The 11,589-nt window shown below is 47.7% G+C and overlaps 1 protein-coding gene across 1 annotated transcript in view; it reads right to left on the bottom strand.

Annotated features, from left to right (window-relative positions):
- SMIM35 (small integral membrane protein 35) overlaps nucleotides 1–108 on the bottom strand; it is a 138,043-nt gene extending 137,935 nt beyond the window's left edge. The window contains exon 1 of the mRNA XM_069614457.1: nucleotides 1–108. This exon is cut by the window's left edge and continues 42 nt beyond it. The gene's annotated coding sequence lies outside the window, so the exon portion shown is untranslated.
- Between the last annotated feature and the right edge of the window lie 11,481 nt (nucleotides 109–11,589).

The raw sequence follows: 11,589 nt of genomic DNA, 5'->3' as shown, positions 1-11,589 counted from the left end.
CGAGGTTCCTTCAGTCCTCCTTCTCCAACCACTGCGAACGCTCCTACTCATCATCGGGACACGTTCCTACTCACCAGTCAAGGAGCCTGCAGCACCCGCAGTCCCTGGCAGCGACTCCTGCGGCTCTGCACCACTAATACAGCTCCAGAGAGTGTCCCTCACCCCCAGCATCCTGCTGGGACCTCTCACACCCCCTGCACTCTGGCTATTGACACAGTTCCTTCTGTTTACTCACTGCATGGGACATCAAACACCGCTTCTGAGGCCGACCCGTGCAGAGCGCAATCGCCCTGCACCCACTGGCATCCCTGGTGGAGGTGTGCTGTAAGCCAGGGGTGTAGGAGAAGCTAGAATTCTGGGGGGACGAGTGGAAGTCAGGAGGCGATGATTCTGACACATCTCACCTGGCACAAGCAAAACTGAAGAATTCCTGTGTGCCCTTACGGCCTGTACACATGTGTAGTGTGCTCTTCATTGGAAATTGTATGCCAGTTTTGCAAACACAATTAAACTCTAACTTGCAGTTTAGTCACTTATTGAGCAACCAGGAATGACACACAACACAAACACCTCTCTAGGCAATGCTGACCTATCGGGGCCGTTAGCACCATTCGCACCCGGGGAAGGGCGCTGAGCCAATCAGGTCGCTGAAACAACGCGTCCAGCGCAGAATTAATTCCTTTTACTGACTCTGAATGTTTGCAGATAAGGCGCACTGGCATGCAGTTGTACCAGTAACTCTGTTCTTTTTTTCCCACAGTCTGAATGGAATATAAACTGGGCGGTACGAGTTTGGCGGTAAATCCACTAACTTACTATTAAAATCTGTTAACCTAGCCGCCAGTCATTCCCGTGGATTTACCACAGGATTGTGAGTGGTGGCACGGTGATGTTTTTTTCCCATTTTAGGAGTCCATATGGCTCCAGGGAGAATTTTCCAGAATTAGCAGGTGCGGTAATTCCTCTGCAGTCACTCTGACGATTTTGGGTGGTAAGATGGAAGATTTACCTCCGGCTTTCTACTGAAGATGTCCTCGGCCTGACCTCCCAATGATGCATCTGTAAAGTGGCAGTAGCAGAATTATTACTACTTTTCCGACACTTTTTTACTGCACCGCCATCGTCTTAATGAGGCCCAGTGTGGCCGCCAAGTTAGAACAAAAGTCTTCGAATGGGTGGCGCAGCAGGGCAAACAGGCTGCACTCATAAGAGGGGATGGACAGATAAGTCCCGTTAGAGCCAGTAGGTCGCACACGGGAAGAAACTACACTGATATACTAAAACATATAACCACTCTTTACTATGTATACATGTAGGCAACATGCAGTGACTCAGGCCGTCCCGAGGCACGGGTGCGGTAGGGTGACAGCAATATACCCATTGTTTGGAGCAGGGAGTCTTTCCACCTCAAAGTGCTTGGTACAGAGAAATGACACCCCAAAGGCCCAGGAAACAGCAGCAACACAGAACAGGCAGTCCAGCCAGGGAGGAGGACTGGGGGAAGTGAAGGAAAAGCCCAGGATGGGGGTCCCTTAGCCGAGAAGAAACCGGAAGCCTGGAGAAAGGAACCAGGGTCCAGCCAGTATGGACACATCAGGTCCCCAGCAGCAGCCCTCCAGCAGCAACCTCCAGCAGCAGCCCATCTTCAGCAGCAGCCCTCCAGCAGCAACCCTCCAGCAGCAGACAATCTTCAGCAGCAGCCCTCCAGCAGCAACCCTCCAGAAGCAGCCCATCTTCAGCAGCAGCCCTCCAGCAGCACCCCTCCAGAAGCAGCCCATCTTCAGCAGCAGCGCTCCAGCAGCATCCCTCCAGCAGCAGCCCATCTTCAGCAGCAGCCCTCCAGTAGCATCCCTCCAGCAGCAGCCCATCTTCAGCAGCAGCCCTCCAGCAGCATCCCTCCAGCAGCAGCCCATCTTCAGCAGCAGACCTCCAGCAGCAACCCTCCAGAAGCAACCCATCTTCAGCAGCAGCCCTCCAGCAGCAACCCACCAGAAGCAGCCAATCTTCAGCAGCAGCCCTCCAGCAGCAACCCTCCAGCAGCAGCCCATCTTCAGCAGCAGCCCTCCAGCAGCAACCCTCCAGCAGCAACCCATCTTCAGCAGCAGCCCTCCAGCAGCAACCCACCAGAAGCAGCAAATCTTCAGCAGCAGCCCTCCAGCAGCAACCCTCCAGCAGCAGCCCATCTTCAGCAGCAGCCCTCCAGCAGCAGCCCTCCAGAAGCAACCCATCTTCAGCAGCAGCCCTCCAGCAGCAATCCTTCAGCAGCAGCCCATCTTCAGCAGCAGACCTCCAGCAGCAACCCTCCAGAAGCAACCCATCTTCAGCAGCATTCCTCCAGCAGCAACCCTCCAGAAGCAGCCAATCTTCAGCAGCAGCCCTCCAGCAGCAACCTCCAGCAGCAGCCCATCTTCAGCAGCAGCCCTCCAGCAGCAACCCTCCAGCAGCAACCCATCTTCAGCAACATCCCTCCAGCAGCAACCCTCCAGCAGCAGCCCATCTTCAGCAGCAGCCCTTCAGCAATCCAGGTCAAAGGCATGCACAGGGTCTCACACAAGAACACATCCCCCAGAGCTAGCTTAAAATCCCACCACAGAGCAGCACACAAGATGTTGGCAGCCTGCCAAACAGTCTGGCCCTAAATAACACCATTACACCAATCAACACCAGTTTAAACCACAACCGGGTTTGCAGCTCTGGGCTTAAAATGAGCCTGCATCAGTACAATTGGTATTTTAGGACTGTCTTGTGGTTCACATAGACAGCGGATGGCATAAAACAAAAAGACAGGATCAGGGCATACAACAAACTGCATTAGTACCCCAGAGGCTACCAAATTGATGCATTGGTCTACCAGTGAGGTAAACATGTCTACACCACCCGTGAAGCCAATAAATTACAGCTGCCACCAGCCTACTCCAGAACACATTTGTCGGGTGATATACCCAAATGGGATGTTTATAGAACACCCCTATTCTGGTGAATCAGAAAAAGGTTTGCTGGGGCAGGAGGGCTTCAGTAGACGTCCCCCTGGCACAAAAGAAAACTCTAAAATGCAAGGAAGAAAGTAACTGGATCCCAGAAAGTTAGGTGGCCAGGATGTTGCCCTTACAATCGCACAATTTGGTTAAGTGGTGGAGCCAGGATTTTAGACCATTCAAACAGAGTCTGCAGGGCTTCACAGGGGCAGGGTGGGGGTGGAAGAAGGCCCCCTCCTGCTGAGCCGAGAAGCCACCCCATTAGAATAGTCTCTTGAACTCAGTCAGTATTCCATGTCCAGTTGCTGTATGCAGGGCCCCCATCGGCACAGGGCCCCAGTTGACTGCACAGACTTCCCATGTCTACAGCTGCCCCTTCCTGTGTTGTTGGGACAGAAGTTGAGAAAAGAATCCACGAGAGAGACTCTCAACCCTGCATTCGTCTCTTAGGCAAGAAGACCCCTTCACCCCCTCTGGTTTTCATGCTTCCCGCCTGGAGCTACTTTTCTCTTCCCTAGTCAGTGTGTGCAACCGGCACCCCTTTCTCTTTTTGCTTTTCTTCCCTCTGTGTTGTGCATCTCATGTTTCCCCTGTGTGCACTGCACGTGCTCTTTACCTTTATGCCCCCCGTGGGATGCAGTTCCTTTTCTCTTCCCTGGTCCCTGTGTGCTGCATTTTGTTTCCCTGTGACCTGATAACCCCTTTCTCCCCTTGTTCGTCTCTCATGTGCACTGAGTTCCCACCGCGTTGTGCTGCAATTTCCGGTCTCCTTTCTTTCCCCCTGTGTGCTGCAGGTGACATGTTCCTTTCTTTCATCATGTGTGTTGCAGTTCATATGTTGCGTTCTTTCACCATGTGTGCCGCAGTTCATATGTACATTTCTTTCCCCCTCTGTCCTGCAGTTCACATGTTCCTTTCTTTCCCCCTGTGTCCTGCAGTTTACACGTTCCTTTCTTTCCCCCTGTGTCCTGCAGTTCACATGTTCCTTTCTTTCCCCCTGTGTCCTGCAGTTCACACGTTCCTTTCTTTCTCCCTGTGTCCTGCAGTTCACACGTTCCTTTCTTTCTCCCTGTGTCCTGCAGTTCACATGTTCCTTTCTTTCCCCCTGGGAGCTGCAATTCACATCTTCCTTCCTTTTACCATGTGTGCTACAGTTCTTAGTCTCCTCTATTTCCCTCTGTGCTGCAGTACACACATGTCCTTTCTTTGACCATATGTGTTGCAGTTCACACGTTCCTTTCTTTCATCATGTGTGCTGCAGTTTCCAGTCCCCCCCCCCGGAGCTGCAATTCACATCTTCCTTCCTTTTACCATGTGTGCTACAGTTCTTAGTCTCCTCTATTTCCCTCTGTGCTGCAGTACACACATGTCCTTTCTTTGACCATATGTGTTGCAGTTCACACGTTCCTTTCTTTCACCATGTGTGCTGCAGTTTCCAGCCTCCTTTTTTCCCCCTGTGTGCTGCGGTCACATGTTTCAATCTTTCACCTTGTGTGCTGCAGTGTCTACTCTCCTTTCATTCACCCTGGGTGCTGCAGTTCTCAATTCCTTTCTTTCCCCTTTTGTGCAGCAGTTCCCATGTACCTTTCTTTAGCCATCTGTGCTGAAGTTTCCAGTCTCTGTGCTTTCCCCCTTTGTGCCTTTCTTTAGCCATCCTTTCTGCAGAGTCTACTCTCTTTTTTTACCATGTGTTACAGTTCTCAGTCTCCATTCATTCTCCCTGTGTGCTGCAGTTCTCAATTCCTTTCTTCCCCCGTGTGCTGCAGTTCACATGTTCCTTTCTTTAGCCATCTGTGCTGCAGTTTCCAGTCTCTGTGCTTTCCCCCTTTTTGCTGCAGTTCACATGTTCCTTTCTTTCACCATGTGTTGCAGTGTTTACTCTCCTTTTTATTACCATGTGTTACAGTTCTCAGTCTCCATTCATCTCCCGTGTGCTGCAGTTCACAATTCCTTTCTTTCCCCCTGTGTGATGCAGTTCACATGTTCCTTTCTTTCCCCCTGTGTGCTGCTGTTCACATGTTCCTTTCTTTCACCTTGTGTGGTTCAGTTTCTACTCTCATGCCTTTCCCACTGTGTGCTGCAGTTCACATGTTCCTTTCTTTCACCATGTGTGGTGCAGTGTCTACTCTCATGCCTTTCCCACTGTGTGCTGCAGTTCACATGTTCCTTTCTTTCACCATGTGTGGTGCAGTTTCTACTCTCATGCCTTTCCCATGTGTGCTGCAGTTCACATTTCCCTTTCAGTTCCTTGGTTGCTGGAGTTCCCATTCTCTTTTCCTTTCCCTTTCTACCGGCTTCCCCAACATTATTGTGTTCCCCATGTGATCTTCAGTTCCAATTCCCCTTTCTTTCCTCTGTGATATTTATTTCCACTCTTCCTTTCTTTTCCTTTTGTACAGATTTCCTACCTGTGTGCTGCAATTTCCAGTCTTCTTTCTTTTCCCCTGTGTGCTGTAGTTCGTAGTCTTGCTCTGTTCCCATGCGTGAAGCAATTCCTAGACTGCTTTCTGTTCCCCTGTTTGCTGCAGTTCCTAGTCGCCTTTCTTTTCCTCTGTCGGCTGCAGTTTTGAGTCGGCTTTCCTTTCCTATGTGAGCTCCAGTTTCTAGTCTCCTTTAGTTTCTCCTGTGTGCTTCATTTCCTAGTCTCCTACTTTTTCCCCTGTTTGCTGCAGTTCGTAGTCTCCTTTCTGTTCCCCTGTGTGCAGCAGTTCACAGTCTCCTTTTGGTTCTCCTGTTTGCTGCAGTTCCTAGTCTCCTTTCTTTTTCTCTGTCGGCTGCAGTTTTGAGTCTTCTTTCCTTTCCTATGTGTGCTGCAGTTCCTAGTCTCCTTTGGTTTCTCCTGTGTACTTCATTTCCTAGTATCCTTCCTTTTCCCCTGTTTGCTGCAGTTCGTAGTCTCCTTTCTGTTCCCCTGTGTGCAGCAGTTCCTAGTCTCTTTTCGATTCTCCTGTTTGCTGCTGTTCCTAGTCTTCTGTCGTTTCCCCTGTATACTTCATTCCTAGTCTCCTTTCTGTTCCCCTGTTTGCTGCAGTTCCCATCTGCTTTCTGTTTCCCTGTGTGCAGCAGTTCCTAGTCTCCTTTCGGTTCTCCTGTTTGCTGCAGATCCTAGTCTCCTTTCTGTTCCCCTGTGCATTGCAGTTCCTAGTGTCCTTTCAATTCTCCTGTTTGCTGCTGTTCCTAGTCTTCTGTCGTTTCTCCTGTGTGCTTCACTTTCTAGTCTCATTTCTTTTCCCCTGTGTGCAACAGTTCCCAGTCTCCTTTCGGTTCCCCTGTGTGCTTCACTTTCTAGTCTCATTTCTTTTTTCCACTGTGTGCTGCAGTTCTTGGTCTCCTTTCTTTTTCCTTTAATGTTTCAGTTCCCATCCAACCTAACTTTCTCACTGCATACTGCAGTTCTTTTTCTCTTCCCTGGCCCAAATATCTGCGGCTCTCCATTTCTTTTCTTTCCGCTGTGTGCTGAACTCCCCTTTCTCTTCATTTGCACCTTGTGTGCTGCAGTGCCCATTCTCTTTTCTTTCTTTTGAGTGCTGCAGTTGCCCTTTTTTCATCTACTGCATTTTCCTTTCTCTCTTTGTTCTCTGTGTAATGTATTTCACATTCACCTTTCTTTATTACTTTATGTAACATTTTCCTTTCTCCTTTCTTGCCACCTGTGAAGCAGTGCCAATTCAATGTTCTTTTCCATGTACCCTGCAGTTCCCAGTCTCCTTTCATGTCCCCTGTGTGCTGCAGTTCCTAGCCTCCTTGCTTATCCCAAGTGTTTGGAAGTTTCTCGTCTCTTTTTTTCCCCAGAGTGCTGCACTTCCTAGTCGCATTTCCTTTACACTGTGTGCTGTAGTTTCCAGTCTTTTCTTCTTTTCCCATGTGTGTCTCTTTTCTTTCTTTCCAATATGTGCTGCAGTTCCTAGTTTAGAGGTTTCTAGTCTCTTTTCTTTCCTCCTAACTGCTGCAGTTCCTAGTCTCTTTTCTTTTCCCAGTGTGCTGCAGTTCCTAGTTTCCTTTCTTTTCCCAAGTGTGCACACGTTTCTAGTCTGTTTTCCCTGAGTGCTCAATTTTCTAGTCTCTTTTCATTCCCTTCTGTGTGCTGCGGTTCCTAGTCTCTTTTCTTTGCCCAGTGTGCTGCAGTTCCTAGTTTCCTTTCTTTTCCCAAGTGTGCACACGTTTCTAGTCTGTTTTCCCTGAGTGCTCAATTTTCTAGTCTCTTTTCATTCCCTTCTGTGTGCTGCGGTTCCTAGTCTCTTTTCTTTGCCCAGTGTGCTGCAGTTCCTAGTATCCTTTCTTTTCCCAGTGTGCTGCAGTTCCTAGTGTCCTTTCTTTTCCCAAGTGTGCACACGTTTGTAGTCTGTTTGTCCCCCTGAGTGCTGCAGTTTCTAGTCTCTTTTCATTTCCCCCTGTGTGCTGCAGTTCCTATTCTCCTTTCTTTCCCGTGTGCTCTAGTTCCTAGTCTGCTTTCTTTTCCGAAGCATGCAGAAGTTTCTAGTCTCTCTTGTTTCCCCTGAATGCTGCAGATCCTAATCTCATTTCCTTCCCTCTGTGTGCTGCAGTTTCCAGGCTACTTTCTTCTACGATGTCTGTCTCTTCTCTTATTTTCCTATGTGTGCTGCAGTCATTGGACTCCTCTATTTCTCTTGTGTGCTGCGGTTTCCAGGCTACTTTCTTCTACGATGTCTGTCTCTTTTTCCTATGTGTGCTGCGGTCCTTGGACTCCTCTATTTCTCGTGTGTGCTGCGGTTTCCAGGCTACTTTCTTCTACGATGTCTGTCTCTTCTCTTTTTTTCCAATGTGTGCTGCAGTCCTTGGACTTCTCTATTGCTCTTGTGTGCCACAGTTTCTATTGCCACCCCCATCCCTTTCTCTTTGTGTGCTGCGGTTCCTTTTGTCGTTCCTGACCCAAGTGTCTTCGTCTCCCCATTTCTTTTCTTTCTAATTCGTACTGTTCTTCACTTTCTCTGCTCATTCCCCCATGTGATGCAGTTCCCATTCTCATTTCTTTCCACTGTGTACTGCAGTTCCTTTTCTCTTAATGTGGCGCTTGTGTGCGGCAGTTTATTTCTGGTGTCTTTCTCTCGAGTGCCACAGTTCCCCCTTTTTCGTGTGCTGCAGTTTCCTTTCTCTTTTCTTCCTCTACGCCAGGTGATTCCCATTCTCCTTTCTTTCCCAATATGCAACAGTTCCCTGCCCCCTTTCTTTCCCATTTTGCTGATATCCTAATTCACTTTCTCCCCACGAGTTACTTTCCCCATAATGCTGAAGTTCCAGTCTTCTTTCTATTTCCTGTGTGCTGTCGTTTCTGTTGTTTTTCTTTTATTCTGTGTATTGCAGTTCCAAGTCTCCTTTTCCAAGGAGTGCTGCAGTTCCGAGTATCCTATTTTCCCCTCTGTGCTGCAGTTGCTAGCTCCTTTCTTTCTTTCTGTCGTATACTGCAGTTTCCGTTCTTTTTTCTTTTCTTCAGTGTTTTGCAATGCCAAGCCTCCTGTTCTCGAGTGTGTGCTGCATTTCCTAGTCATCGTTCTTTTTCCTGGAGTGCTGCAGTTCCAGAGCTCCTCTTTTCCCCTCTGTGCTGCAGTTCCGATGCTCCTCTTTTCCCCCTCTGTGCTGCAGTTCTGCGTCTCCCTTTTCCCCTTTGGGCTGCAGTTTCTAGTCTCATTTGTTTTTCACTGTGTGCTGCAGTTCTCAGTGTCCTTTCTTTCCTGTGGGTGGTGCGTTCCCCTTTCTCCTTTCTTGTCCCATTATGCTCAAGTTCCCACCTCCTTCATTTCCTTATTTGTGTTGCGCTTCCTTTACCTTTCCCTGGCCCAAGTGCGCTGCAGATCATTGTTTCTATTCTTTCCAGAGTGCCCTGCAGTTCACTTTCTCTCTACTTTCCCCGCCTGGTGCAGTTTCCATTTCCACTTCTTCGCACTGTGTGCTGCAACTCCAATTCTCATATCTGTCCACTGTGTGCTGCACTTCTATTTCTCATATCTTTCCATGGTGTACTGCAGTTCTTTTTTCTTCACCAGTTCTTTTTTCTTCACCTGGCCAGTATGTGCTGCAGTTCAATGCTCATTTCGTTCCCTGCAGATTCCCTTTCTTTCATTTTCCTTTTCTGCTGTTTCCTTGTTCTCTTCATCCTCCGTGAGGTGTATTTCACATTCCCCCTTTTTTTCCCCTGTATGATCCAGTTCCCTTTCTCATTTCGTTCTTGTGTGTGCTGATTTTCTCATTCACCTTTCTCCCCATGTCAGAATTCTCTTCTTGTCCCCATGGCAGCTGCGCTCCCCTTTCTCCTTTCTCCTCTACATGTGATGATTTCCCATTCCCATGTGTGCAGTTCATAGCCGAAGTGCCACAAGGAAAGTGCACCTGTGAGCGGAGGAAGAGTGCTGGTGCATGGAAGGCTTCCATCTCACCTGTTACTGGAGTACACAGCTTTCCGTGCCGGAGATGGTGGGGGATATGAAAAACGCGTGTCGCGCAAAGCGCACACATGAAGTGCTGCAAGGAAAGTGCAGTTATAAGCCGTTTGGAGCCATTGAGCGGTTGCCTGGGCAGTTTGCGGAGTGAGTATTGGTCAAGCTTTCTACTTCGCTGCTTCAACCTTTGCACATAGTTTTATGTATGAACTACATAGGAAAGCAGGGGCGACTACATCACTGGTGTCCCCCAATGAACAAACCCTGGCGATCAACCCCACATCTAATCAATCAATTTTACCGTGGGCTGCTCTGGATCCTACTCCCTTAGACCACGCTCCCCCCAAAAATTACAGATTTCTTGAAGTCAATTGAAAATGCAAGAAACCACCACAACATTGCTTGCTCCTTCCGCCTCAGCGTTCCCCCAACAACAGTTTCTCTCTCAAGCTCAATAGCACTTACGGATACAAATTTTCGAGAGCAGAGAGAGATCTACCAGTCGGAGATTAGAAAAATGTTATCAAGTCATTCTCCCGTGGCGAATAATAGAAATGGTATTCCATGACTTCATGCAGAACCTACACTCCCGCATACCCGTGACTCTATAGAGTCCCATTTCTATTTCAGGATGTTAATCATGTTAATAACAGGGATTTGGTTTATTCATACCAATGCCTTTATCATCCAGGCAATTTATTTACTCTCCCCAGCACTCAACGAATTTGTGGCCTAGGTTCTTATCGGTACTAAATTTTGTTTTGAATTCTCTGGCGCGTCTTTATGAACATATGAATGCAGATTTGAGAGAGCATAAGACAATGTTGAATTCTTAAATATTTACAATGTCTTCTCTGGAGGGTTTTATTCTTGTGCAGAAAAAGGTTGCCTGTGTAATTCCATCAACCTGGAAGTTGGCTCAGACGAAGAGAGGAGAATGCTATTATACCTCGGCTTGTCTCCACTTTGAATACGGAAGAAAATAGGGACGTGGCAGCATTGTTAGGCTATGCTATGTTATGCAGGATTGTTATGCAATGCTATGTTATGTTATGCAAGATTGTTAAGCTATGCTAGGTTATGCCGGATGGTTATGCTATAGCTATGCTACGGTATACTACATTAAGCTCTCTCTCATACATTTAGGCCTCAGATCTTCCTTCTGCTTCACTCTGCACGCAGCACACTGAACAGGCCCAAGCCCCTCTAGGGCAGCGGACATGTCAGACCTTCTCGTCCGCTTGGTCTCTCCAGGGATAGCATTAGCACCATATATGGGAGATAACAGTAGGGTTTCTGTGAATGCTGCTTATCCATAAGACAACACAATGTCCCCAGATGGCTGCGTCATAAGGTCCCAAGTGAGATGTCGACAGTTCTTGCCAAATGTCTGCACTATCGTGCCAAGTAACACTCCCCGTTGTGAAAATGCTATAATATATTAGTGATTGCACAGGATACACTTTAAAACCGGTGCTCTAGGGGTGGTCCCTCTGTGTGCCGACTGTCTGGACACTTGTCCTGCTGTGTGTCCTGCTGATCAATCTGCATGCTGTGTATTTTCTATCTAATACAAGAAGCGTGGTTTGCCACCAGTCTGTGTCTGATCGCCTTATTTGCTGCAACACAAGGCTGATGCCAAGGGGGGCCCTTGGGAAGGGGCCCACTCTTGGCCACCACAATAGTAATCTTGGAACTTTGGGAACCTCTTTACTAACTAATCACCTCAAACCTCCAGACATTCAAGATCATATAGTTTCTAGGAGAAAGTCTCCTGTTTTGAATCAAAGAAAAAAATCAAAGAATAATAAAAAGTTTGTCACTAATAAAAACTACAGTTCAAGAAAATGTCTCCTTAATTTAAAAAAGGGTTCAATTAAAATAGAACCTATTGAGGAAGAACTCATATTGCCCTCAAAATGAAAAGCTAAAAGAAAACAAACTCTAACAAATCTATTGAGGGGACAAATGTGAGCTCTCCACAAGAAAAATTGATTCTATCTTTATTGGCCCCGGTGACAGAAATTCACATTCAACAAATTGTGGCCCCATTGTATGGAAGTTGACCTAATGTACAGAATGTATGTATCAATTTAAATGCACAATGAGTTGGAATCTGTACTATTGTGTTCTCCTTATTTGCAAAAGAACTGTACCCTGGGTGCCTTCCCAACACGAAAACCTAAAATAGTGTAGTACCCTGGCACAAAGAAAAACTG

Source organism: Ambystoma mexicanum, chromosome 9, assembly GCF_040938575.1.
Source record: "Ambystoma mexicanum isolate Mex_15411 chromosome 9, UKY_AmexF1_1, whole genome shotgun sequence".
Lineage (NCBI taxonomy): Eukaryota > Metazoa > Chordata > Amphibia > Caudata > Ambystomatidae > Ambystoma > Ambystoma mexicanum.
This window is presented reverse-complemented; position numbering and strand designations above follow the sequence as displayed.